This window comes from Oryctolagus cuniculus, chromosome 2 (assembly GCF_051225735.1).
Source record: "Oryctolagus cuniculus isolate XC-2025 breed Fujian yellow rabbit chromosome 2, ASM5122573v1, whole genome shotgun sequence".
Lineage (NCBI taxonomy): Eukaryota > Metazoa > Chordata > Mammalia > Lagomorpha > Leporidae > Oryctolagus > Oryctolagus cuniculus.
The window spans coordinates 111588954-111612401 of NC_142868.1; the positions used below are offsets into that span (position 1 = coordinate 111588954).

At 45.9% G+C, this 23448-nt stretch overlaps 1 protein-coding gene across 2 annotated transcripts in view; it reads right to left on the bottom strand.

The window, feature by feature from the left end:
* The window catches only part of IL1R1 (interleukin 1 receptor type 1), an 81274-nt gene extending 58812 nt beyond the window's left edge, over positions 1-22462 (bottom strand). Inside the window, exons 1-2 of one of the 2 annotated variants that reach the window (XM_008253215.5) lie at positions 21978-22462; positions 11020-11100 (exon numbers count right to left, since the gene is read on the bottom strand). The gene's annotated coding sequence lies outside the window, so the exon portion shown is untranslated. The remainder of the gene's footprint in view (positions 1-11019; positions 11101-21977) is intronic. The other variant, XM_008253226.5, reaches the window with a different exon arrangement.
* Between the last annotated feature and the right edge of the window lie 986 nt (positions 22463-23448).

Consider the following 23448-nt stretch of genomic DNA (forward strand, 5'->3'; position numbering starts at 1 on the left):
AGATGTTGTTTGTACCAGAATAAATCCAAGCTAAAAAGTGCTCTTTATACAATACTTTTTTAAAGACTTATTTATGTATTTGAAAGTCAGAGTTACACAGAGAGAGAAGGAGAGGCAGAGAGAGAGAGAGAGAAAGAGAGAGAGGTCTTACACCCACTGGTTCACTCCCCAGTTGTCCTCAACGGCCAAAGCTGTGCCGATCCAAAGCCAGGAGCCAGCAGCCTCCTCCTGGTTTCCCACGGGGGCGCAAGGGCCCAAGGACTTGGGCCATCCTCTACTGCTTTCCCAGGCCATAGCAGAGAGCTGGATCAGAAGTGGAGCAGCCAGGACTCGAACTGGCGTCCATACGGGGTGCCAGCATTGCAGGAAGAGGCTTTACCTGCTAAGCCACAGTCCCTGCCCCAAAAGTGTTCTTGATATAGAGAGGATGAAGGGAGTTGCAATAGTAAGAACCCCGCGGTGGTTTTCCCACCAAGGCTTCTGTGGGGAGAAGACAGCACACGTCGAACAATCAGCAGATTCCAAGATGTTGTGCAATAACCAAGCAAAGTTCTCCAAGAGACTGTCCCAGCTACCAGCTAAAGCCAAGACGGTGACTACTCTGCCACTCCAGCAGCATTCTTGTCTAAGCTTTTCTTTCCTCAAGAATAGTAGGGGTAGCTCCGATATTTCACACTGATGCTCTCACCCGACAGACCCCTTCTCTCTCCCTCTTCCCCTTTCCATCCCGTTATCCCCTTTTTCTCTCTCGTAGTCCTTATATGCTTCACAGCCAAGTCTCACTCCTGGCTCATCAGCCAAAGATTATCCAGAGGAGATGATGTACTTAGATTCCTCTATTTTATTGGAATTGCATTGTGTACATTATTTTAATAGACAATGCTTTACTATTCTATATATGCAAAGTATTATACTGTTCTCATTCAAAACTATTTCCCTAGCTCTGGCATTTACCATTAATATTTGTGGTGAATTTTGCCTAGATTTACTCACATTTGTTTTAAGCATGAAAGTCTGGGAGCACCTCATTCCACAAAAACTAACCATATCTGGAAGGAAACTCAGCTTTCTTCTCAAAATATGGATTATAAAATTTTCCCAGTGAACTACAAACACAATTTCACACATGAAACAAGGAGAGCATGGTTTGGGTCCTCTGTGGTTAAATGTCTTTGAGTGGTGAAACTCTGGCATTACGTTACACCATCCTTTGAATCAACACAATGCTGGATCGGAACGCCATGTCACCCTAAGGAAATGGAGCAAATACAGTGCTTTCAGCCCTTCTCCATTTATAGGTGCCTGTGGCTTGATGTCTTGGAAAGTAAACCAATTTCCCTGATACCCACCCCCCAGTCTACTGCTTTAAAATATTCCACCTTTGGCCATAACAGATGGGGCCAAAGGTATTGATTAGATATAAAGCTAGAGCACTCGCAGTCTCTCGCCCAAGAATTTTACTTTGAGACTGAACTACTCAGAGTTAATTCCTATGTGTTGCAGATGGAGTCAAAACAAAATATTGTTTAGCTTTGAATTCCACTTGAGAGATACAGGGTGGCTATGTTTCCCTCCATTCAAACCAAGACGTAACTAACACCAGTTTTCAGAGATAGAGAAAAGCAAAGAGCAGAGAAAGAAATGAAGAGTAGGGGCCAGCGCCATGGCTCACTTGGCTAATCATCCACCTGCGGGGCCAGCATCCCATATGGGCGCCAGGTTCTAGTCCCGGCTGCTCCTCTTCCAGTCCAGCTCTCTGCTGTGGCCCGAGAAGGCAGTGGAGGATGGCCCAAGTGCTTGGGCACCTGCACCCGCGTGGGAGACCACATGGCTCCTGGCTTTAGATGGGTGTAGCGCATCGGCCGTGGCGGCCATTTAGGGGGTGAACCAACGGAAGGAAGACCTTTCTCTGTCTCTCTCTCTCACTAACTCTACCTGTCAAATAAGTTTAAAAAAAAGAAATGAAGAGTGACTCCATCAGACTCTCAGGCACCCTCCAGGGTTGGCTCCGGCCCTTTTGAAAAACCTTGCTGTGTTCTTGTTCTCGGGTTCCAGGAAGCACTCTTGAATTCTATGATATTCCATGACATTCTGATTGAATAAAGCCAGCCTATACCTGATCTTGGTACCAGCAATTATCAACTCTTATTGCTTATAATCACCAACTCCTAGCCTACTGCCCCTTGCTCCTAAAAACAAAGATTTTTTCTATAGCTTTAGTAAGACTTAACACTCTCTTTCACATCCACTCCTTTATTATCATGTTTTATGTGTGTGCATGTAAAAGAGAGAGAGAGAACCAACATAGACAACTTTGGCCTCAGATTAGAAGTTTTAAAAGAAAGGCATTGCTTAAGATCAAGTTCCCAGAAGGGACATCTGGTTAACCCCAAAGAATCCTGCAGGATAGCCTTTGAACTACAGACTGATTTCTCCAAAGGGCTTCCATCTCAGCCAGACAAATTTAGAAGTTCAGGCTTCTCAGTGCTCTCCAGAAACAGATGAACAAGTTTGGAATCTTGACTGCCAGCTAAAAATAAAACCCACAACTCCCCAAGGGACAAGCTATTCCTAGTCCCTGGCCCACACATCCTCTTCTTCCGGGGAGGCTAGGCCTCTGTGGGATGGACCCTTTTTCTGTGGCTATATTTCCAGGTAAAATGTGGGATTGGGCCTGTGTTGTGGTGCAGCAGGTTAAGCCTTTGCTTATGATGCCTGCCTCTCCTATTGGAATGCCGGTTTGAGACCTGGCTGCTCTGCTTCCAATCTAGTTCCTTGGGAAAGCAGCAAATGACGGCCCAAGTACTTAGGCCCCTGCCACCCACAGTGAGACCCAGATGGAGTTAAAACTCCTAGCTTTGGCTTGGCCGGCCCAATCCCAGCTATTGTGGCCATTTGGAGAGTGAACCATTGTAAGAAAGCTTGTTCTCTCTCTCTCTCCTCTCTCTCTCTCTGCAACTCTGCCTTTCAAATAAATTAGTATTTTAAAAAAAATAGTGGAATATAGTCTGCAGCCTTATGGTGGTCTTATCTCACTTGAATTGATTCAAAGAGTGATATTACATATCGGAAATTATACTTTTAATACAGGAAACAAATGCATGGTCTCTCAGGGCCACCCTTTCATTGTTTATGGCTACTTGGAAACTTCCTACCTTCAAAGGAGAGGATTTAGCATTGGCAGAAGATGAGGGCCAGAATGAAGAAGGTATTGCTCGGCTTTGAACTCCAGTATAGAGGTTAGGTCCGTGACAAGATAATAGACTAAGCAAAATCGTCATTCGTTGTAATACGTACAACAAGATAGAAAAACATCTGCCTAGAGGATTAGGACCTATTATCTGTTCTGTTGCAAAATTCATCCTGATTTCAGAGATACTAAAATGTAGTGGGAAAAGAATGGGCCAGGCTTTTGATTTTTAAAAAATTTAAAAAGCATTTTTTTAAACTCCCCCAACTGAGTTTTACACCTGGAGAAAGACTGGACTGATCAGTGTTATCCTGGGGCAGTGGAAACGCTCTTCTGTTTTAAATATGGATTGCTCTCACCAAAATTCCTGCGGAGACTTAGGTGGGGACTGATGGGAGGTGACTGGGTCAAAGAAGCAGAGCTCTGTTTCTCAGACACATACACAACACTCACAGAACACAAATACAAAAAAAAATACAATACATATATTCACACACACAATATACCCTAAAACACACAAAAATCACACACCGTATCCACATTCATACAACACACATAAAACACACATGCAAAATAAAATACACGTAACAAACACAACACCCAGACCCACACGACACATACACAACAACACACATCCAAGTCTTCCTGGTGAAATATTTTCACTGTAGAGACCACTGACCAAGATGGAGGTTGATTTAGCCAAATGCGCAGTGAACTTTCATTAAAGGAAGGCAATAGATGAAAGCTCAGATGCTTCATGGGAAACTTTAGGATTGAGTCGCTTCAGGACAACACCATTTGTCCACCTGAGTTCCCAAGAAGGCCATTGCGGAGGCCCTTAGGGGATTCATGGCCAGGGACTGATTTACAGGAAGTACAATGGTGAGTGCCCAGGGGGTGGAGAAGGAGCTGCTCAAAGCATTCATTTACAAGATGGACAAGTTCTGAGGACCTCATGTACCCCACAGAGACTATAATGAATGAAATTGCGCAGTATACTTGAAATTGTTGATAAAGTTGAACTTAGATGTTCTCACTGCACCCAAAAAAGGTGATGGATATGTCAGTTGGCTTGGTTGTGGTGGCCATTGCACAATGCATATGTTTGTTGAGTTATGTGGTGTACACTTTAAATATACACAATTCTTTTTGTCAGTAATACCTTAATAAGGCTAGAAAATACAGCCTCCTGCCTCTGCGACTTAATAGGCTAGACATGTTACGTAACTTCCCTTAAGACTCTTCAAACTAGCTCTGTGTGGCTGAGAAAGCCATCTGGCACAGGTATATGACAGTTTCCCAATCTGTGGTGCTTAAACAAATGCTCAAGTGCATCCTGAATTTGTATCGTTGGACTTCCAGCTCCAGAACTTGATCTCACAGAATTAAGTTTACAACAATAATCTACTGACAACACAATTTGTTTTCTAATTTTCAGCAGACCAACAGGAGAGCGATTTGGTTTCCATAGTAAACACTCCCAGCTACACCAGGTCATCCAAAGTGTTGTGAAGTGGAAAACTCTCCCTGGACAAAGGAATGCTTTTGAAGAGCTTATGTTTTATCTAGGTGTGCTGGAATTACTGAAAGCAAGGGACCGGTCAGGGTCAGCTTCAGCGTGAAGTTTTTAGCATTCTCATCCCCTAACTGCTTTCTGGGCCCCTTGGAGAGACACATACTTAGTTTGAGCAATCTAAAAAATATGGGACATTGATAAATAACAACAATTTACAATTTTTCATTTTTTACACTTACACATCTGTGACTACGTGCAAGGATGTAGGTATATAGGGGTGTTTTTCCCCAAGAAGTGATTCTCCATCACCAGTGCATGCCCTACAGCTCAATTCAACTCAGTTCTGACAATGATAGCCCTTAACCCAGAGGACAAAGGCTGAGTTTCACAAGACTGTTTCGCACTTCTGTCACCAGCTACAAGTGCCAGATTGTCACCTATGCTTCCAAACACTGCCAGACAGGCTTCCCACGATCCCCTCTTTAGGTTCAATCATATGCAGCTCACAGAATTTGGGGAAACTCTCGTGGTTCTTGTTTTATATATACACTAAAGGTTACCGTGAAGAACACAGAGGAGCAGCCAGATGCAGAGATGCACAGGCGAAGGTATATGGGAAGGGACACCAAGTTCCATGCCTTCTTCATGTGGGCTGCTCTCCATGGGCTCCGTAACCCAGAAACTCTGAATCTTGAAGTCTGGGATTTTGATGGCAGCTTCATTCCTTGGACATGATTGATGCTCAACTCAATATCCAGCCCTATGCCCCTTGCCAAAGCTTAGGGTATTACAGCTGAAATCTGCACAGCTCTAATCACGACTTGATCTTTCTAGGGAATGGCCCCATCGAGGAACCCACCAAGAGTGAGAATTAAGATCAAACACCCAAGAAATCCCAAGGGATCGGGAGCTGATAACAACCAGGGCTAGAGACCAAATACATGGTTCTTAATATGTCATTAGATATGTGTGTTTATACATAGATAGATGTGTGTGTATGTGTGTGTACATGCACACCCTTACATGTATGAGGGTACTTAAAAACTTCATCAAAAATGGAATTAAAAGATAGTTATTACAGGTTTTTTTAGTCTGAAAAATTAAATTCAAACCCATGCATAGTTTTTTTTCTAGTCTGAAAAATTAAAACCCATGCATAGTTTTTTCATGACACATATTTTCCATTAACTTTTTGAAATACTTTGATATGTGTGTATATATATATATATTTCTTGTTACTTTAAAACCCATTATTTGCCATGACAAAGGACTAATTTTGATGAAAAACTCCCAGGAGGTAGCAGCTTTGGTGCTTTTCCAAGGTCCTAATAATGAGGGTAACTCTTGAAACTCAAGTGCTGGGAACAATGGACAGAGTAAATGACTTCTGCCCAGCAGCATTCCCACACACACCCCTATTTCTGAGAAATCCACATTGCACACCCCCAGCAGGGCTGTACTGACCTGCACACGTATTTCAACAAGAAACAAGCTGCCTTAGGTTCTCTACGGAACAAAATGAGATTCGTCTAAATAAATAAATAAGCAGAGAACACGCCAGGAAAAAGCTGGGATGGTAATTCAAAAATAGCCCTTTTGGTTCAGAACTACTGACAACTATTTAATGATCAAAGCAGTGGGAAGCAAATAAACAGCAGCCATATTTATTTTGCAATGTCTGTGAGTCAGCTAAACAATCAAGGTCCACTGCACAAAGAGCACTAACTTACTAACAGAAGCCCCAGGTGGCCCCCAGCCACCTGCACTTCATTAGCCTCCCTCCCCTCATCTGTTCTTGGGGATGACGATACCCACGTTGCAGGATGGTGAAAACACACGTGACAGGCTTGATGTGGCCATCAGCACATAGCCGATGCTTGCTATGTTATTTAGTCACCCTAAAGACAGACATAAAAAGCACTACAATATCAGACATACCCTAAATAACATAAGCATGTCTTCCCCATCCAAAACTGGACATGGGGTTTCATGAAAATATGGCACAGTATTGCCCAATGTTTTAAAAACCGGGACCTTGCAGTGTTTTGTGTTTTTATCACACAGCTAAGATTCATGTGGAATTAGCATCACCTTTTACGAATGGATCTTTTTTTCTTCCTCATTTATCATTGATTCATTCAGACTTAATCATCACAAGGGGACTGTGGATTAACATAAGAACACTAAGAAGCAGAACTGAGAAACTATAGATATGCAAATTTTACCAAGGAAAAGGTTAGCCTGGCCAGGAAGAAAACAGGGACCATGTATAGGAAATCTGAGAACATGAGTTCAACTGTTTCCTTCAATGGAGGAAGTCAACCTAGAGAGTTTTCAGAACAGTGGCCTACTCTACTTCAAATTGTTTTTAATCCTTTCACATTTGCAACTCAGCGCCAAGCCCTCCATGCACCAATTTTGACATTTTAAAATCAGATTTAGGGATCTCGACTTTAGAGAAGTTGATCTCTCTCTACTCCCCTTTTAGGCTGAATCACCAGCAGCATTTACAAACTTTCCCGTAAATGAGATTCTCAGAATACAAGGAAGAGTGTTTAGACAATAAAATCAATCCAGCAATATCACTTGGGGATGTGTCAGCCCCTTCTGCCAAAATCTGCCTGATCCTTAAACTTTATTTTTCTATTTTAAAAAGAAAATGAAAAGCAGTCACCTTACTAACTCAAGAATCAATTTGGCCAAAACTAAGCTCACCATCCCACCTTGGAACAGCTCTGTCTTTTCATTGTCACGGTTTCGCTGCTACTACTTGCAACACCAAGATCATGTGGTGGCAGGGGGAGGGAGCAATGTCTTAAGCTTCATTCTCAGAAAAGAGGTTGAGCAGGGACAATGAATGTGCTAGAAATTAGAGAAAAGGGGAGATGAACAAGGCCCCAGTGCCTTGGAGAGGCTAAACTCTGCTGGCATAATTCACCTGGTACAGCTGCCAACTCTACCTACATGGGATTCTTTTCCACCTTGTTAAAACCAAACACGAGGCCAAACCACACTTTTCTTCTAAACAATTCATATTTGATAGTGAAGTTGCACCTGGCAAGCCCCTGTTTGCTTTTCGCTTCAACCTTGGACGTCAAAACCTGCCAGCAAGGGTTCCCCAGTGCCTCCTGAATAGAGCCCAGACCACTCAGTCTAGCATCCCAGAGCCTCCTTCAACTGCCCTGACCCCATCTTTTTTGAACATGTCTCTTTCCTTGCCTTTGATGCATCAGTGTATATTATACACCCATGTCCTGGCCAATTTCTGCCATCCCTAGCTCTTCCCTTGCTCATGCAGGCATCTCCAGACAGGACACCAGCCTGTCTTTCTCCCTCTGCTTCCTAAATATCATGCCACCTTTTCCCACCTCTCCAACCAGGATAAATCGGCAACTATGTCCCAGTCCTCTGAAACCTTGGCTCTGCACCCTGTCCTGTCCCCTGGCACTTGTCAGCCCCTACTTGGTCTTGCGTGAGCTCCTCTCTCTTCTGCTGCCCAGTTGCCATATTTAAAGGCAGGCTCAAGCTCCAGTGACTAGAACTTTACCACAGCTGCGCTGAACATTTGCCACATGAATGGAAGTGCCTACGTTTTAGTCTAATTGTGTCCACAGAGGCTTAGAAAATTGAAAGCACACTTATTTGGTAAAGAGTCTTTGTTAATTTCCAGTGAAAAGGATTTCTGGGACCTGGACCTCAACTCCCCCAGGAGGCAGGATTTGGCAATCATTCTGGGCAATCTTGATCCAGCCAGCTTCTTGTTTACTTGGGTGATTTACCAGCTTGATGGCTGTCTTGTTCCTGAACCAATGGTTCCTAAACAAACCATGCAACCCTAGCTGCACAGTAAAATCACCTGGAGGAGTTTAAAAAAAAAAAAAATTCGGGCTGTATCCAAACCCATCACATAAACCTCTGGGAATGGGAGTTCAGGCATCAGTAATGTGAAGGTATCCCAGGTGCCTCCCATATGTGGCCAGGATGGTCAACTGTGGGCTGTAGCCAGAGAATGATTCTTTTCAGCATAATGTGATCTTTTGCACATGTCATTGAGTAGGATCACCAAGGTAACAATTGTTCATATTCATGCTGACCCGGCAGACAAGGGTCAGGCGCGCAAGACAGTTCAGCTACATGGACTTATTCACATCCATCAGGTTTCCGTAAACAAGAACCTACCAACTGGACATCTGTTCCAGAATAAAGCGAGTGCTGGCCTCCACCCCAGCCCTCAGCATTTCTCACTATCTTATGAATCTAGTTTCTAAAGATGATTCATACGGCCTCACCAATATTTATAACAATTTTCAACCCGAGGGGAAAAAGTTTGGAATTTTGATCCTGCAGTTAAATAAACCTCTGAGTTTGAGGCTGATAAATATTCAAGCCCGGGGAGTGATATTGGGTGTGATTCCCCACATTCTTAACACCAGCAAAAATGTCTCCTCTCCTTCTCCTTATGAGTCAGCTCAGGAACCCACAGTGTTAATCTAGAGAAACGCTGAAACCTTGAGGAAACTAATTCAGAGACGTAGGCATGGCAAGTTCACATGAGATCTTTTTTAATTCAAATTAATTTCAATTCAAATTTTACCACCACTGACCATAATTATGCATTTTCTCCTTAGGAAAGAAATCCTATGAACCTTTGCATATAGTTTTATGGATTATTCTTTAACACACAGGTGACATTATTTGTGAAACAAGGTTTCTCCCACCTACTGGAACGGAGTATTTAATTGTTCCAGAGAATAACTACTGAGTTCCTACTCGAATTTGTACTTTACTGTTATATATATTTCATTTGTATTAATTTGGGCTTAAATATTACCTACTGATAATTTCAGGTACTAATGCTTACATATGATACCTTTTGTAAAAACTAGCTGACAGGTCATATATGTCCGTTTGGATGATAGCTCTTAGAAGTGGAAGAAAGGAGCCTCGATCCTAGGCTTGACCTGAATGGATTTTGAAAATCCTTAGCACCCAGAAAAAAAAATGACTATTAACTAACACAGACAGTTATTCACCTAAATGGTTCTACTTAGGATTTTTTAACTTACCATGGTACAAAAGCAAAATGCATGCACTAGAAAACATACTTGGAGTATGGAATTGGGATCTTTTCCTGGGTGAATACAATGCACTCTGCTCCTCTCTGGTGATACTGGGCAGTAGCAGCAGCAGCTCCCTGCTCAGCCCCATGGTCACAACACAAAGTAACCCACACCCATGCTCTACCGTGTACTGTGGAGCTAAGCAAGGATGTTTTCTAGGTCAGATGGATTCAGTACGTTTGGGACTTAACCACAATTTCAGCTGACGATGGGTTCATCAAGAAATAACCCATGCTAAGTGGAAGAGCACCTGCACTTATTAAAAAGAACCACTAAACTTGTGTTTCCCTTCGTGTGTCTCCTTATGTCAGCATAGTAACATGTAAAGAGGTTTGGAAGCTCTACAGACCCTCGTTCAGATCCTCACTCTTGCTATTTATTTGCTACAACATGAAGAAACTCACCTACAGCCTCAGTTTCCTAAGGAACAAATAGAAAATAATCAAACCCACGGAAGGAACCCAGGTAAGGCGTGTAGAGTTCCCAGCTAGCACAGGAAGGATGTAAATGACTGTTGATCCTTATTCATTCTAGAACTGCCAGGTGAGGCGGTGGGCTGGGCAGGGAGGCTGGGTGCTGTTGGGACAGCCCCGGAGTGTGCACAGCTGCCAGCCAGCCAAGAGCAGAGCCAGTGAGATCAAGAGTTCCCACAAATAAAATTGCAGCCCATAAAAAGTCTAAGAATAGTGACCCAGGATTTCCAGTCAAGTTCTGTTCTCTCACTAACTCCGGGAAATGAATGAGAGAACCCACATCAATCTTTGGGGGCGTAATCGTGGCTTTGTGTTGGTTTTGTGGCCGTTGTTGGAGTATGTAATTGGTATAAATGTCTGGGCGGCTCCAGTCATCAAAAGCAGCACTGCTGACCTCAACCGAGAAAGGACACAGCACCAAGAAGCTCAAATGTCTTCAGAAAAAAAAAAAAAAAAGATAACCCATAATTGTATTCACTTCCAATACTTCCCCCTGAGTGATAAGAGAGGCAAACATCCCCAAAAGGCACAAGTGGGCCATCCCCTAATTCTAAAGCAATCTCATCACTCAATTCATTCATTGATTCAGGTAATGCTCAGACATAACACTTGCTAAAGCCCTTACAGGAATTTAAGTCTTGAAGCTAGTCATTCCATAGTCATGTGCTGATGGGACAGAATGTCTTAGTGCGTTCAAGACAGTAAGCATTTGTTTCTCACCGTTCTGGAAGCTGTAGATCCATGGCTGGTGAGGGCCCGAGTCTTGGTTTGCAGATGGCTCACTCCTTCAGGTATCTTGGCCTGGCAAGAATACAGCTCTCAGTTCTCTGGCCTCTTATATAAAGCGCTGATCCCCTGCATGGTTAACTAATTAACTTCATTCTCTCCCAAAGGAACCACCTCCTGGTGTTTCAACATATGAATTTGGGGACAACACGTGTGAGGAATGCAAACATTCAGTCTATTGGTTTTGCAAAACATTTCTGAATCCCTGGGAACAGGCATTTGGTGTAGTGGTTACAATGCCAAGTGGGACGTCATCATCCCATTTCAGAGTTCCGGGGCTCGAGTTCTGGCTCTACTTTCAATTCCAGCTTCTTGCTAGTGCACACCCTAGGAGGCAGCAGATGGTAGCTACCTGGGTCCCTGTCACCCATAAGGGAGACCTGGATTGAGGTCCCACATCCCCGCTTCTGCCTAGCTCAGCCCTCAGCTGTTGTGAGCATTTGGGGAGTGAAGCAAAATCTCTCTGCAGGAAAATCTCTGTCTCTCTCTCTCTCTTGAATAAAGAGAAAGTAAATTAAAAAAAAAATCTCTGAATCCTAAAATACTTATTTTAGTTTATAATTAGCATAGACACATTTCAAATGTTCTAAATGTTTTTGGACTTTTGTTTGGTAAGTATTCCTTGTGCTGCCTCTTTTACCTGGCACTGTCACTTGACATCCCCACACCATGTTGGCTTTGCTTGAGGCAATCCTGGCTGGGTTGAGCACCTGGAATTCAACCTGTGGGGCTCCTCCTTCTCAGAGGCAAGCCCTGCTCTCTCTGTCCTGGACCAGACGCAAAGCTCACGGAAGTGTTGGCTGACCATGCAGTCTCCCACATCCTGCCCGTTGTTCCTGTTTCCATGGAAACCAGTTCCATCAACACCTCCTCAGGAGGCCAGTGCCGAGGTCTTCATCCCAAACACCACCACACCCACATACGCACATTAACCCCCACTTCGATCCGGCCACAAAGGACCATTGAAGACAGTTTTGCCCTGCAGCGATCCTGAGCGTTGAGTCAACAACATTTTGGCTCAGGATCCTGTGCTTTTTCCCAAGATGGAAGCATCTCTGGGTTTAGAGTCATCCACTCCATGTGCACTTCCGCAGGGTCCAGCAAAATTCTACAGATTTATAAGTGGCCCCATAACCACGGAACTAAAGGGACCAGAACAAAAGATGACACACAGACGAGAGAGGCTTTCTCTTCTATGCCTTCCCACAAAGGAGAATTATTGGGGATTGTGCTCTATTTCCAGAGCACAGAGATCCATGGCCTCATTCAAGGGAGAGAGCAGTCTCAGCTGCACCTTGTGCCTACTGGGAAGTCCCAAGAAAAGTTCTCAACTCTTCACCCCTCAACCTAGAATAATGACCCCATCACACCTGTAAGCAATGGATAGACGGGAAGCTCCACCTGCAACTCTCTCCTGGCTCAGGTCCCTGGAGAACTTACTAGCACAAAGCAGTCCGCAGGGCAGATTTCCCAGTGGCCCTTACTGGAAGGCCAGAGTTGAGTTCCCCTTGGCTGTCCTCTTCCTGGCTTTCTCTGGCTTGTTGACGTTGGATGCAAGTTTGCAACTGGACTGAAGCTGCAACTGACCTTCTTCAACTTTTCATTTCCCCTTCCACCTCCTCTCCTCCTACTATCCCTAGCACCTAGCCCTGGGCTTAGCACAGGCTGGTCACACAGTAAGAACATGTCCAATGATCAGTGAATTCAACAATACATGTCCACGGTGAATGAGAAAGCTCTGTGAACCCAATTTTATTTCTGGGAGAAGCAGGAGGTACTTTTGTAAAATATCTTCATGGCCATATTCAGGCAAAGCTTTGTCGCTTGTCTCACACTGAGCCCAGGGCTGGGTACAAGACACAGCACCCTGAGTGCCAGCTCCATACCCAATGTCAGCCCTGTCGTGTTCTCAGGTCAAATTGAACAAAGTTTGACATTAGCTTGTCCATAAGAACCATGCCTCCCTGTTATCACCACAACCTAAAAGGAATGAGTTGGCAGACTCTAGCTCTCTCAGCTCAGCACATGACCAAAATCTACCAGAAACTCACATTAAAATCCAAATACCATGATCCGGCCTCGGCCTCTGCCTCCAGCTCACCATGAACCTCCCTCCCATTCCCGGCACCACCCACACCTGGATCTGCTTCCTGCTCTTCAAACAGCACATGTAGGCTTCCGTCCCCTTGCCCTCTGCCCATCAGGTTCCTTTTCATACCCCACACCTCGGTCCCTCACCCCCAGGAGCCCTGATCACCCAGCTAATGTGTATCTTGGCCCATTAGTTGCATTGTCAGCAGCCATCCCTCTCTCCTGGTGCCTATTGCAACAGGTGCTGACTCAAGCAAAAGCAGCTACCTGGCTTGTAGCAAGCAAGGTCTCCTCACCCGTGGCTGAAAACAATTGCCAAGTAAATGAATGTGATGACCACAAATGCTTTTAAACTCAGGGGACAGATGCCCATCTCAACCATAATATGAGATAGGAAAAATTTAAACTGAGTTCACCTCTTTCCTGTCTAAAATGACTACAGTTTAACAGAAATCTGCTTGCTGGTATGTGATGTTGACAAGCATGTGGGAGAATGTTCTCTCCGACATTCCTGGCCGGGGTGTTCATTGGTCTAACCTGGGGAGGGGTGGATGAGCCACTGTTCGATAGATGTGAACATCACAAATGCACAGAGCATTTGACCCAGAAGTTCCACTTCCGGGAATTTAGCCAACAGATGCACTAACTGGTGCTTCTGCAAAATGTTACATTCATTACAACACTGGTTGAAGCAATCAAAGATTGTAAACAATGTAAAGATCTACCAAAAGGTCAAAAAGGAAGCACAGTGGACACAGAGTGGAACGAAGTGCAGAACAGTGAACACCATTAATTTGAAAGAGGCCGCAGGAAATACTTGTAAAAGTTCATGGAAGGTAGAATTTAAAAGATAAATTTATTGTGATACAAAAAAAACTTTTGAAACCCACAGTAATATTTCCAAAATGCATTTTCCATGAACTTTCCCAAGATCCCTTATACAAGAAACTACTAATAATAGTTATGGTTAAGAAAGAGGGGAAGAGGATGGTTGGAGGAAAGAGTGACCATACTGAGTGGCCTTCTAAACTGTGAGTCTGTCCAAAAGCAAACAAACCATCTATCATGCACTTGGAGAATTTAAAAATTCCAAAATATTATGAAATGGTTTAGCCAAAAACTAAGCAAAATTTCTTCTTATACTATGTTCTTTTTAAAAAAAATTGAGAGACAGAGAAATAGAGACTATGAGCTCCCACCCACTGGTTCACTCCCCAGATGCCCACAATCGCAGGGATTCAATGTTGGGACCCAGGAACTCAGCCCAGGACTTCCACATTGGTGGCAGGAAGCCAACTACTCAAGCCATCATTGTTCTTTTCCAGGGTCTACATTAGCAGGAAGCCAGACTATGAGTGTGACCAGTGAATTTAGAAGCTAAGTAAAATAGACTGCGTTTAGACTGATGGACCTCTCCTCTCCAGTTGGCAACTTTGGACCACTTACTGAACTTTCCAGGGTCGTGGCTTGTCTGGGCCTGGAGCTAGAATAAGTGTGCACAATGAGTATCCCACCTTTGGAATGTTTGGCCCCAGAAGTTTCTTGAATTTTGGATTTTTTTTTTTTTTTTTTTTTTTTTTTTTTTTGCCCTTTGTCGCTCCCCGTCTTCGTGGAGGAACGACACAGGACCCTGCGTTGTTCTTTCGTCTGCTCGGCCCTCCCCGGGTTTGCTGCTGGTCCTTCCCGGGTTGGCTACCGTCCCTTCCACCTCCGTGGAAGGGAGGTTCCCCCTGGCCACTTTCCCCACTTCCGCAGGGGAGCAGCACACCGCCCGCCAGCTCTCTCGGGGGCTGCACAGGTGTTCCTTCAGATGTTCCCCTTAGATGTTCCTCTTAGATGTTCCCCTTAGATGTTCCTGGTGAATGCCGTCTCTCTCCTCCTTTATAGTCCTCCTCCGCCAATCCTAACTCGGCTGCCCACACGCCGAGTACGCTGCTCTCCAATCAGGAGCAAGTCCTACAGTTTATTGGCTGAACTGGAGGCACCTGCGTAGAAGCTGTTTTCTCCTCTCCCAACGCCATATTGTGGGAGAGCAGATGCATAGAATAAGTCTTAATTCCAGTAACTCAGTCTAGTCCGGGTTGCTCCCCACAGATCCCCCTTTCTTTTTATTTTTGGCGTTGATACGCGCCTGTCTTCGGTGTCCCGCGGCACACACTCTGCTCTACTTGCTAGAGTTGCCACAGGTTCTTACAAGTCCTATCAATCAGGCAAACCGAATCCGGGTCCTCTCTTCGCCATGTTGTGAGGAGGTTTTTAGGCGCCGATGCGTGCCTGTGTTCGGTGACCTGCGGCTCACACTCTGGTCAAGCCGCTTGCTGGTGCTTACCGCCTTAATCAGGCAGACCGAATCCAAGCCTCCTAATTGCTGTATTGTGGGGAGGCCTTACTGATGTTAATTCGTGCCTGTCTTCGGTGACCTGCGGCGCATAAGCTGCTAGCCGCCGCAGGTGCTCATCGCCTCACTTAATCAGGCAGACCGAATCCAAGCTCTCACATTGCTGTGTTGAGGGGAGGCCTTTCTATTTCTCTATTTCTCTATCTCCGGGCATTCCTATTTCCCCCATTTTACTTCTATCTTCCAGCATTCCTATTTCTCTCATTTTACTTCTGAACTTCTGTTTCTCTTATCCCCGCGGCTTCCCGGTGCCTCGCCCTGCTGGCAGGCTCTGCCCCGAGGCTACTTCTCGGCGCATCGCCGGCTCTGAGCCGCTTCAGCCCGCGCCTCTCTCATCTGCGCGGCTCGGCTTTGCGCGCACACTCCGCGGTTACTCACTAGCCCTTTCGCGTCTGAACCACGGCCTCGCGCCAGCCCCGCGTTCCCTATCTATTCATGCCCCGTGCTCTCTCTGCACGCGGCGGCTTCCGCGAGTCACACAGCGTAGCTTGCGTCTCCACCACTAGCATTCAATCCAAGTTCCCCGGGCTAGCCTGGCGAATTCAACCCAGCTTACGTCTCCGCCCCACGGTTTGGCTTCCCGTCCTTTGCTCCCCGGGCTAATCAGACGGATCCCAACCAGGCTTACGTTTCCGCTTCTGGCTTCAACTTTTCGCCCCCTATTCCCGGGCTAACTTGAGAATCCCAAAGTGGCTTTCGTTTCCGCCTCGGCCTGCCCCCCGCGGCTTCAATTTCCCTAACATTTTTCTCTACCCGGTATGTTTCCCTAAGCTTTCTTCCAACAATACTCCTCCCTCATTTCTCCTGGCCTCTCCCCACAGTCCGCCTCCGAGTCCGTTTGTTCTAGCTTTCACTTTCGCTTTCGACCTTAGAGATTTCTCCCAGCTTCCCCCCATAGTCTGTATCCGAGTCTATGCCTAGGCTTTCAATAGCTTCTTCCGGCACCTTTTTCGTCCGGCTTTTCCCTAGGCTGTTTGCTAGTCTCTCTTTCTGGTAATTTTCACTTCTTCCCGTTTCTTCCCTCCTAAGTTTCATATCCGTCCTAAGTTTCCTATCCGTCCTAGGTTTCCTATCCGAGTCACGGCACCATTATGTCACTCCCCGTCTTCGTGGAGGAACGACACAGGACCCTGCGTTGTTCTTTCGTCTGCTCGGCCCTCCCCGGGTTTGCTGCTGGTTCTTCCCAGGTTTGCTGCTGGTCCTTCCCGGGTTGGCTACCGTCCCTTCCACCTCCGTGGAAGGGAGGTTCCCCCTGGCCACTTTCCCCACTTCCGCAGGGGAGCAGCACACCGCCCGCCAGCTCTCTCGGGGGCTGCACAGGTGTTCCTTCAGATGTTCCCCTTAGATGTTCCTCTTAGATGTTCCCCTTAGATGTTCCTGGTGAATGCCGTCTCTCTCCTCCTTTATAGTCCTCCTCCGCCAATCCTAACTCGGCTGCCCACACGCCGAGTACGCTGCTCTCCAATCAGGAGCAAGTCCTACAGTTTATTGGCTGAACTGGAGGCACCTGCGTAGAAGCTGTTTTCTCCTCTCCCAACGCCATATTGTGGGAGAGCAGATGCATAGAATAAGTCTTAATTCCAGTAACTCAGTCTAGTCCGGGTTGCTCCCCACACCCTTTGGGGTATTTGCACACACATAATGAAGGATCTTGGAAATAAGGCACATGTCTAAACATAAAACTTATTTGTTTCATGAATTAGCCTGAAGGTAATATCTTAATTATTTTGGGGGTGAAACAAAGTTTATGTATATTGAACCGCAGACTTGTGGGGTCATGTCAGTGCTCAAATTGTTTTGGGTTTTGGAGCATTTTGTGTTTTGGTTATAGTTTTGTTTTGTTTTGCTTTGTTTTGTTTTTAATCCTGCACCAACCATGCAAGGTAGTAAGAAAGCCTAGAAACAACATATGGAAAGAACCCCAGTGTCTGTTCCTTAGTGAAGAGTTCATGAATGGTAACTGTATTCCCCAGTCAACAGCACAACCAGAATCAGTAGCCCTCCAAACCACGCACTGTTTCTGTGGCTCAGGGAGACCTGCTCTCACTTGCCGTGGGCTCCAGTAGGAGGCTGGCTGCACTGGGAATCCCAGCTCTCTACTAAAAACTCGTGTGACTTTAAGCATCACTTCTCCTGTGCCTCAGTCTCCTGATCAGCAAAACTGGATTAAAATTACTCCACGGGAGTAGTGCTCAGAACCAGGTCTCACACACGGCAAGTGCTCTATTAGGTATCAGCTCTTCCTGTTACTACTCAGGATGACGTTCAAACCACTGTTACATCAGTGTGGTCTTGATTCTTACAGCCCAGGACTGTGTGGAGGTCAGAGTGATGAGCTACGCCCCACCTTGCAGTTGTGCAAATCCACGCCATGTCCACACCACATTCACACCACCTCCACGCCACCTGCACTCACAGAGCCTGCACTCTCTGGTTTCCTGGTTCTACTCTGGATTGTGTTTAAAGGCTTGTTCCATAAAAATGAAGCCTGATCAAACTAAGCTAAACTACATATCCATTTTCCCCAGAAGAGCTCCGTTTGGGCTGATTTTTTTTAACTTTTATTTAATGAATATAAATTTCCAAAGTACGATTTATGGATTACAATGGCTTCCCCCCCCATACCGTCCCTCCCACCCACAACCCTCCCCTTTCCCACTCCCTCTCCCCTTCCATTCACATCAAGATTCATTTTTTTTAAATCTTCTGATTCCTCCTTTTGGAATGTTCCTTCCCCTGCAGAGCTGTGTGAAAGTCCTTCTGTCCCCCCTTGCCTTGACTCACAGCAGACACATTCATGGGGCTCTCCCACGGGGCGTCAGACCCCAAACCAGGCTCTGCCTTTGAGGAGCTCTAGAAATCAGAGCAAAGCACGCGGACAACGACAAAGCAATGTGAGAAGGAGGGCACTTGGCCCCTGGGCGTATGGATAAATGAGCAACAAAATAATGTGTCTGTGAGCTGCTGGAGCTCACCAAGCCTGCAGCTGAATCTGAGAACCAAGATATACATTGTCACACATGCACTTTTCCAGATTCGAATTAGCAGATACCACTGAAATTTCAGCTCGCAGCTCCCAGAACCCATGCATTTTGAAGATTAAAATACATTGACAACAACAACAATAATTACACCATCCAGCTTTAAAAAAAATTTCAGAAGGCATCCTCTAGCCTCTCTCCTTGCATTCCCAGTATGATCTTTTGGAATGGCTGAGACAGGCTTTCTTTCTAAATTTTATACTTGAACAGGTAATAAAATCGTAAAGAGAGGCTTGTTTTAGGTGGTTCAGGCAGTAAAAATTCAGAGGAAGAGCATCTGATTTCCCCACACTGTCTCCCAGACCTTCTGAGAGATGTCAAATGAGGTCACAGACCTCAGAAACTAGGTTGGCAGAGGTTACTGTAAAAGGAGAGACTTTTTGTGTTTGGCAATGAATAACCAAAAGAGATGAGAACCTACAGGCAGAGGGAAATAATAGGAAGTCAAAAGGTTTTAATAAAAGGTTTCTTTAAGGTAAATTAAGACAACAAAATATCTTTTACCATTTGTCAGATTAGCACCCTGTTGAAAAAAAAAAGATAAGATCTATGCTGGTGAGAAAGAATGTTGGGAAATGGCATTCATACAGTGCTGATGGACATAGAAATTAACAGCCCAGGGTTAATTCATTTAACAGCAGTGTTTAACAGCTTTAAACATGTTCATACCCTTTGCTTCTACAACTCCACTTCCAGGAATTTATCCCAGGGAAATGCTCATTAAGAGAGGCAAAGATGTCGCTGCAAGGATATCAGTTTCAGTATTGTTAATAATGGACAAGAAAACCATCAAATACCTATGGGTAAGATTTCAAAATTGTGTGATAAACTGGAAAACCTTCTGTGAAAGGAATGTCACTGCCCCCACAAGATGCTTACAATACATTGCTGAGAGGTCAAGTCTCAAGCTGGATGAGAATATTCCTTCCAAATGTAAATGCATTCAAAGAAAACACAAACTCACCAAAATGGTACTTGTGCTCATTTCACAGTGGTGTGTGTCTTTTTATTTTTCACTTTTAAATTTATCCATGGGTATTCTTTTTATTTATTTATTTTTTGACAGGCAGAGTTAGACAATGAGAGAGAGAGACAGAGAAAGGTCTTCCTTCTGTTGGTTCACCCCCTCAAATGGCCACTACAGCCGGCGCTCTACCGATCCAAAGCCAGGAGCCAGGTGCTTCCTCCTGGTCTCCCATGCCGGTGCAGGGCTTAAGGACCTGGGCCATCCTTCACTGCCTTCCCAGCCACAGCAGAGAGCTGGCCTGGAAGAGGAGCAACCGGGACAGAACCGGCGCCCCAAATGGGACCAGAACCCAGAGTAGCTGCGCTGCAGGTGGAGGATTAGCCTAGTGAGCCGTGGCGCCAGCCCATAGGTATTCTTTTGAAAATGTTTATTTTTTTCACAATGAGCATGTGTTATTGACATACATTTTTTTAAAGATTTATTTATTGATTTACTTGAAAGGCAGAGAGAAAGAGAGAGGGAGAGAGGTCTTCTAACAGCTAGTTTACTCCCCAAATAGCCTCAATGGCCCAAGGTGGGCCAGGCCACAGCCAGGAGCTGCGAACTGCATCTGGGTTGCCCACAGAGGTGCCAGGGACCCAAGCACTGGGACCATCTTTCACTGTCTTCCCAGGCACTTTAGCAGAAAGCTGGCTCAAAGCATTATAGACAGGATCCAAACTGGCACTCCCAAATGGAACGCCCGCCTAGGGAGCTGCATCTTCACCTACCACACCACAACGTGGGATGCCGCGTTGGCGCCAATTTTTAAGATGCATGTTAGAAGTGGGTCTTCAATATTCCTTGGCCATGCCCATCACGGTCTTCTCCTCAGTAAACCAGCGGGCTTGCATGCAACAGGGTTTGTGAGTTCAAAGATTAACAACTGCCTGCTGCATTCAGAAAGACTGTGCACATCTTTGAAAGCCAGCACCCTGTTCGGAAGTTCAAATTCATCACGAGAAGTGTTCTGGACCGTCTCTGGGCAGCTTTCTCTCAAAAGATCGACACATTCACCGTGACCGCAAATCCTCTGCATGAGACGCACCTGTCACTGTCCCCCAGCTGCCTGCTGGGTGAATGCTGTGACTCACAGAGCTCTCTGGTCCCAGCTGCCTCAGTTGAGCCATCTTTTCCTGCTACCCAGCGTGTCACATCCTCACGAACAGTGCAAAGCTAGCATTTTTGCACAAGAGCAGTATGGAATTATTTTCTAGTTGGGTGGAATGGTAAATCTCATGGTTCTCTGGTTGTGTGATTTCTTTTCCTTATTCTTTCAGCTTCTGTCCCATTTTCTTATTCCTTCCCACACACCATTGCAAGGAATGATGGAGCTCAAGGTATCCAGTAAAAAATACAAGCAGTGTTTGTAACACACACACACACACACACATGCACAAGCACACCAAGGATAATCTCTGTAACTATTGGTATAACCTTTGCAAAGGCTTGGGGCCGGCGCTGTGGTGTAGTGGGTGAAGCCTTTGCCTGCAGTGCTGGCATCCCATATGGGCACAAGTTCAAGTCCTGGCTGCTCCACTTCCAGTCCAGCTCTCTACTGTGGCCTGGGAAAGCAGTAGAAGATGGCCCAGGTCCTTGGGCCCCTGCATCTGCATGGGAAGACCCAGAAGAAGCTCCTGGCTTTGGATCAGTGCCACTCTGGCCGTTGCAGCCAGTTGGGGAATGAACCAGTGAATGGAAGACCTCTCCCTCTGTCTCTGCCTCTCCTTCTCTCTATGTAACTACAACTTTCAAATAAAATAAATAAGTCTTTTAAAAAAAAATTGCAAAGCTGATGGAAAAACCACGTGTATGCTTTTATGATGACATTCTAAGCCCTTCTTGAAGGAAACGTGTCCAACTCTCACCAAGGCAATGTACTATCGCTTTAAATGCAAGTAATGTACTGTTAATAACCGTACAATCCTTCAGTCAAACAAGGAGGGAGATTAGGCTCCTCCGGCCCAGTGAAGCTTACTGGAAAGTGATCAAGTAAGTCTCAATTCTAACACCACAGCCCGTGATGGGAAGATTTTGTTTCCAATCCCCTTTCCTTAACAAAACTCACTACTTAGCAAACCTCACATAACTCTGAATGTCTTGTAAGTAGTTCATACTTATAAAATATAGGGCTTCTGTGTCTCCGGATTAATCTTCCATGGAATAAACACAGGTAAACACAGCTGAGTTCTTATTAGGACACGTCTTAAGGTTAAAGGTATTTACAAAGCCACATGCTAACAGCACAAAATCACCTTCACCGATCCCATGGATCCCTCCTACAGTGTGTAAGAACATCACACATTAGAGGAATAAACACAGAAACAAAACTCCGAAGGGCAATGAGTTATCTTACCGTCTCCACTCTTCACCACCGGGGCCCGCCGGTCTTGCAGGAGCTGCTAACGCACAAGGTATCCCGGCAAGATTCCCTCCCCCAAACAAAGCTGCTGTGTGGACGCTGGCTATGAAACACAGCAGCGTGTTCTGGGGTCAGCCCTGGACAGCACAGCTAGGGCCTGTTCTTTCTCCAAAGAAGCGCGGGTCAGGTCCATGCCCCACGAGAGCGACAGCTCACATTTTGTCAGAGGGTCCAGGGAAAGTGGACTCCTGGCGACGCCTGTGTCAGAGCCTTTTAGGGTTTTACTCCTGCAGCAGTGACACATCTGGGGAGCTAGGAGCAGGAAACTCAGAGCCAGGCACACAGCCAGAATCATTCAGCAAACATGCCAAGCCCTTACGAAACTCAGTCCCCCAACAGCCCATTGCCTCCAGGGTTTGCCAAGGCTAGCTCACTTGTTTCTCTCTCTCTCTCTCTCTCTCTCTCTCTCTCTCCCCCCCCCAATGTGGCCCTGGGTTATTCTTGGACAGGGCCAGCCACTCCTGTCCAGGAGATAAGGCATTCATGTCATTGAAGTCCTGACCAGTCTAAGCCTGGGGTCCCGTGCCTTTGCCCCATCGGCCAGCCTGTCAGTCCTTCTTAGCATGAGCAGTTCTGCCCCTGCTCCAGGCCCATGGCTCTGCCTTGTGCCCCAAGAACAATGGAAGTCTCTCTGCTCTGCAGCCTGGAGGTGAGGTGACCCCCTAGATCACTCCTCTGCTCAGGATGATACACCAAGTGCACAGGTTGGACATGGCGGACTCAAGATAACTAGGAGTTGGAGCCAGGGCCCCTGGCTTCCATGCATGCCAGCCACAGCCACCAGAGGAGACTAAGTTGTTGGGGTATCATGTTTATTTCTCTTTTAACCTCTCCTGTGCCCTGCAGTCAGATGAGCATTCTCAATACGGTAGAGTCCAGCCTGTCACAGGGCCGCCTAGAGGCCAAGACAGAAGGTGAGCAACGCTCCCACTGGGCATTCAAAGCCTCCATCCAGCTGATAGTGACACGCCTCGCCACCATTACTCCCAACCTTTCCCAGAACCCTTTGCACTAGAATGGGTGGGCCGCTTCTGGCTCCAGAAGACAGCGTTCCAACTTTGTTCTTAACACCCCGCAGCTCCTATTCTGCCATTTCCTCTCCTTTCCCCATTGAACATGTCCCTGCTCAACGCACGTCCCGCCTCCTTTTCACGCCTCTCGCTATCTTCCAGTCTTCAACACTGTTCACTCAAGCACAGCCCCAACTGTACTCTGTGATAATTCTCCCTGCTCTGTATCCATGCCTTCTCTCTGTGATAGTAACAGAAATGGCAACACTGGGCACTCCTGTGCCACACAGTCTACTTTAATTCCTTGGACCCATTGTACAGATGAGGAGATAGAACACAAAAGGTACCTTTTCCAAGATTCCTTGGCCAGCAGAGAGAGAGGGGGCCAATCTGGT